The 5,612-nt window shown below is 43.3% G+C and overlaps 1 protein-coding gene across 8 annotated transcripts in view; it reads right to left on the bottom strand.

Moving 5' to 3' along the window:
* LOC106883414 (elongation of very long chain fatty acids protein 6) overlaps positions 1 to 5,612 on the bottom strand; it is a 63,786-nt gene that overhangs the window by 44,583 nt on the left and 13,591 nt on the right. The window contains exon 1 of one of the 8 annotated variants that reach the window (XM_052969564.1): positions 1,525 to 1,547. The exons of the other annotated variants lie outside the window; for them this stretch is intronic. The gene's annotated coding sequence lies outside the window, so the exon portion shown is untranslated. Of the gene's footprint in view, positions 1 to 1,524; positions 1,548 to 5,612 lie in introns of those variants that run through there. 8 annotated transcript variants of the gene reach the window in all.

Here is a 5,612-nt window from a genome sequence, read left to right as displayed (position 1 = left end):
GTGTCTTCTACTATAGCCTCAGGCCAACCAAAGCCTTGTGAGTGGATTTGGTAGACGGAAACTGAAAGAAGCCCATCATATATATATATATATATACATATACTGCGAGAGAGTTAGGGGTTGAGGGTTCAACCCACTAAGGGATAGTATCTATCCAATATACTGCTGGGAGGGTACCCAATTATTGCTACACTAGTGTTAAACCAAGTGCAATAAATGGGAGCAGGTAAAAGGGGGAGGTCCCCCGCCCATCGCTTGACAACCGATGTTGGTGTGTTTATGTTCCCGTAACTTAGCGGTTTGGCAAAAAAGACTAATAGAATAAGTACAAGGCTTACAAAGAATAAGTGCTGGGGTTGATTTGTTCAACTAACGGCGGTGCTCCAGCATGGCCGCAGTCAAAATGAATGAAACAAGTAAAAGAATAAAAGAATATATATATATAGGCGTAGGAGTGGTTGTGTGGTAAGTAGCTTGCTTACGAACCACATGGTTACAGGTTCAGTCCGACTGCGTGGCACCTTAGGCAAGTGTCTTCTACTATAGCCTCAGGCCGACCAAAGCCTTGTGAGTGGATTTGGTGGACAGAAACTGAAAGAAGCCCGTCATATATATGTATATATATATATATATATATGTGTGTGTATGTGCGTGTGTGTGTGTCTGTGTTTGTCCCCCCAACATCACTTGACAACCGATGCTGATGTGTTTAGGTCCCCGTAACCTAGCGGTTCGGCAAAAAGAGACCGATAGAATAAGTACTAGGCTTACAAAGAATAAGTCCTGGGGTCGATTTGCTCGACTAAAGGCGGTGCTCCAGCATGGCCACAGTCAAATGACTGAAACAAGTAAAAGAGTAAAAGAGTATAGGCGCAGGAGTAAGCTTGCTTACCAACCACATGTGTGGCACCTTGGGCAAGTGTCTTCAACTATAACCTTGGGCTGACCAAAGCCTTGTGAGCGGATTTGGTAGACGGAAACTGAAAGAAGCCCATCGTACATGTGTGTGTGTGTGTGTGAGTGTGTGTGTGTTTCTGTGTCTGTCCTTCCAACATCGCTTGACAACCAATGTTGGTGTGTTTACGTCCCCGAAATATAGCGGTTCAGGAAAAAGAGACTGATAGAATAAGTACTAGGCTTACAAAGAATAAGTCCTGGGTTTGGTTTGCTCAACTAAAGGTGGTGCTCTAGCATGGCCACAGTCAAATGACTGAAACAAATAAAAGAATATATATATATAGGTGCAGGAGTGGCTGTGTGGTAAGAAGCTTGCTTCCCAACAACATGGTTCCAGGTTCAGTACCACCTTAGGCAAGTGTTTTCTACTATAGCCTCAGGCCAACCAAAGCCTTGTGAGTGGATCTGGTAGATGGAAACTGAAAGAAGCCTGTCATATATGTGTGTGTGTGTGTGTATCTGTGTTTGTTCCCCCCACCATTGCTTGACAACCAATGTTGGTGTGTTTACGTCCCCATAACTTAGTGGTTCAACAAATGAGACCCATAAAATAAGTACTAGACTTACAAAGAATAAGTCCTGGGGTCGATTTGTTTGACTAAAGGCAGTGCTCCAGCATGGCTGCAGTCAAATGACTGAAACAAGTAAAAGAATAAAAGAATATAATAAATATATATATATGTAAAACATACACACTCAAAAACAACTGGTTCTATGCAGTTCCCAAATTTATTCTCAAGACCTGCTTTTATTTTATTTTAATGACAAATTATTTTTACATGATAGCCAATCACATCCTTCCACTAGATGACAGGAAGTGTAAAGAACCAACAGCAATAACCACTGCAAAAAATCTTGAAATGAGTACAGAAATGCTACAAGTGGAACCCAAAGTAGACAAAACTATTCTATACTTTTTTTCTATATTTTTGAGATGAGGAATTATGTACATTATTTACAATGGACAGATAGCTGTCCTCATCCTGTTTGTTGTTATTGAAGTAGTTAAAGCGATACATAATAGCAGATAGAATACTGGGTTAATAAAACTCCTTGGAGGGAAAATTCACCCAATATTCTGCATGCTACTCTATATCTACTTTAGATAGTTATAGCAGTAAAAATAATTTATTTCATATCTCTTAAAGCTCCTAAATTCTTATAACAAAAATAGCATGAATAAAATATGTGTATGTAAGCAAGTTCATATTTCCCTCGTAGACACATGCTTGTCTAATGGTGTCATTTACTAGTAGTCCACTACAAAAGCATGTCTTGACATTTTATGCAATTTTTGCACATATCACCTTGACCATAGGGTGTAACTTGTTTTCAGGTTTCCATTTAAACATGACAGGACAATTTGCTGTTTGATAGACTGGGAGATTCTTACCTTTCTTGGCAACAGGTAGGACATCTGGCTATAACAAACTTTACCTCAACATGTTTTCAGCTGATCCATGCATATTTGGTATATATATATATATATATCATCATCATCATCGTCGTCGTTTAACGTCCGCTTTCCATGCAAGCATGGGTTGGACGATTTGACTGAGGACTGGTGAACCGGATAGCTGCACCAGGCGCCAATCTGATCTGGCAGAGTTTCTACACCTCGATGCCCTTCCTAACACCAACCACTCCAAGAGTGTAGTGGGTGCTTTTACATGCCACTGGCACAAGGACCAGTCACACAGTAATGGCAACGGCCATGCTCAAAATGGCATTTTTTTACGTGCCACCTGCACAGGAGCCAGTCCAGCGGCACTAGCAACGACCTCGTTCGAATAATTTTCTAACGTGCCAGTAAGGCAACGCTGGTAACGATCACACTCAAATGGTGCTATTTACGTGCCACTAGCACGGAAGCCAGACAGCTGCTCTGGCAATGATCACACTCAGATGGTGCTGTTAGTACAGGTGCCGGTCATCGAATATGGTTCAATTATGATTTCGATTTCACTTGCCCCAACACGTCTTCGCAAGCAGAATTTAGTGTCCAATGAAGGAGAGCTTGGCATGGGTGCCAGCCGTCAACGTTGGTTTGATTTCGATTTCAAATTTACTTGCCTCAACAGGTCTTTGCAAGCAGAGTTTAGTGTCCAATGAAGTAAAGATACAAATAAGTGAGCTGGCTACACTTCTGGCAGAGGTCACAGATTATGCTCTCACTTGGCTTGCCGGGTTTTCTCGCGTACTGCATATTTCCAAAGGTCCTGGTCACTAGTCATTGCCTTGGTGAGGCCTAATGTTCAAAGGTTGTGCTTCACCACCTCATCCCAGGTCTTCCTGGGTCTAGTTTTTCACACAGCTATCCTCATCCATTCTTTCCACATGCCCATACCAGCGCAATCGTCTCTCTTGCACACCACAACTGATGCTTCTTAAGTCTAACTTTTCTCTCAAGGTACTTACACTCTGTCGAGTATGCACACTTACATTACACATCCATCGGGGCATACTGGCTTCGTTTCTTACGAGCTTATGTATGTCCTCAGCAGTCATGGCCCATGTTTCGCTGCCATGTAGCATGGCTGTTCGTACACATGCATCATACAGTCTGCCTTTTACTCTGAGTGAGAGGCCCTTTGTCACCAGCAGAGGTAAGAGCTCTCTGAAATTTGTCCAGGCTATTCTTATTTTAGCAGCTACGCTTTCAGCACACCCTCCCCCGCTACAGACCTGGTCACCTAGGTAGCAGAAGCTATCAACTACTTCTAGTTTTTCTGCCTGGAGTGTAGCAAAGGTTCTTTCCTGCACATTTTCAGTGTTTATTGCTTCTAAGCATCTGCCACATACAAAAACTATCTTGCTAGTTAGCCTTCTTTTTATATTTCTGCACCCCTTATGTGTCCATAGCTTACACTGGGTACATCTTATGGAGTTTCTACCTACGCCTTTTCCACAGATCGAGCAGGGCCATCTACCTGAAGGGGTTTGTATTTTGTCTACCTTCCTACTTATTAGGACTTTGGTTTTAGCTAGGTTGTCTCTAAGGCCCTTCGATTCTAGTCCTTGCTTCCACACCTGAAACTTCTCTGGTTCTGATAGTGACTCAGCAATTAGGGCAAGGTCATCAGCATAGAGGAGCTCCCAGGGGCAACCCGTCTTGAATTCCTGTGTTATTGCCTGGAGGACTATGATAAATAGGAGGGAGCTGAGGACGGAACCTTGGTGGACTCCTACCTCTACCCGGAATTCTTAATTGTTCTCGTTGCCAACCCTCGCCTTAATGACAGCGTCCCTGTACATGGCTTGCACAGTTCTCACTAACCACTCAGCTATCCCTAGTTTCCACATTGACCACCAGATAAGGGATCGGGGGACCCTGTCAAAGGCTTTCTTCATGTTAATGAAAGTCAGGTACAGAGGTTTATCTTTGGCTAGGTATTTCTCCTGCAGCTGTCTTACCAGAAATATAGCATCAGTGGTACATTTCCCTGGAACGAACCCAAACTGCATCTCATCTAAACTGACTCTCTCCCTATTTAGTTGGGCTATGACCCTCTCAGTGACCTTCATTACCTGGTCCAGCAACTTGATACCTCTGTAATTATTTGTGTCTAAAGCGTCACCTTTAACTTTGTTGCAGTTGACAATGGTGCTGCTACACCAGTCATTGAATATGACTCCTTTGTGTATCACCTGATATTCTAAGTAAACCTGTCTCCTAGCTTCCCTTCTGGCAATCTGATACAATTCCCTGCTACCTCTGTTCTTCCAGTCCTTCCAAGCCTGTTTCTTTTGTCTAATAGCCCTGTCAACAACATTGTTCCACCAAAACGTTATTTTGGGTCAAGAGGGGACTTTGAACCAACCACAGATCTGGTCGGTGGTTCTCAACAAGTTGTCCCGTAGAAACCTCTAATTGTCTTCCACATTGTGTGATGCTATATCCCCTTCTATTTCGTCAAATGCTTTGAGTAAAACATTTCTAAATCTCTGTCCATATGCAGGATCTTAAAGCTTCCAGACCCTTCTCTTCCAAGCTGGTCTACTTCTGGGCATCCATTTAGCCTTGATTCCGAAGTCGCTAACTACCAATCTGTGTTGAGAGGTACATTCTTCGCCTGGGAAGGTTTTGACATTTATAAGCAGTCTTCCTTCCCTATTTCTGGCGAGGATGTAGTCGATTTGGCTAGTGCGTCTGCCAGAACGGTAGGTAACTAGGTGACAGGACAGTTTCCTAAAGTTGGTATTGCAAGCCATAAGGTCATTTGCATCACAGAACTCCAGCAATCTGGTTCCCTCCTCATTGAGGGAACTGAAGCCATAGCCTCCATGTACGCCATGGAAGCCCCCTGCATGTCCATTGAAATTACCAGACACAAAGAGAAGGTCCTTGTCATTCGTCAATGAGGTAGTTTGCAACAAGGTGTCATAGAATTGGTCTTTCTGCCCATCGGGTAGCCCCCGTTGAGGGGCATAGGCCAAGATGACGGTAGCTAACCTATGGTGAAGCACGAGTCTAATCTTAAGTACTCTGTCACATACTCTGACTACTTCGATTACTTTATCAACCTATTTCTCTGAAAGAAGTATTCCCCCGACCCTGTTAGTGTTCCCTGCCCAGAAAACCTTGTACCTGTGTTCTTTGCTTGTGAGGAACTTAGCGGAACCAGACCTACCTTTCAATGTGCCAACGTTGAGAG

This window comes from Octopus bimaculoides, chromosome 7, assembly GCF_001194135.2.
Source record: "Octopus bimaculoides isolate UCB-OBI-ISO-001 chromosome 7, ASM119413v2, whole genome shotgun sequence".
NCBI classification, from domain to species: domain Eukaryota; kingdom Metazoa; phylum Mollusca; class Cephalopoda; order Octopoda; family Octopodidae; genus Octopus; species Octopus bimaculoides.
Note: the sequence above shows the minus strand (reverse complement) of the source record. Positions and strands in the feature narration are given on the sequence as shown.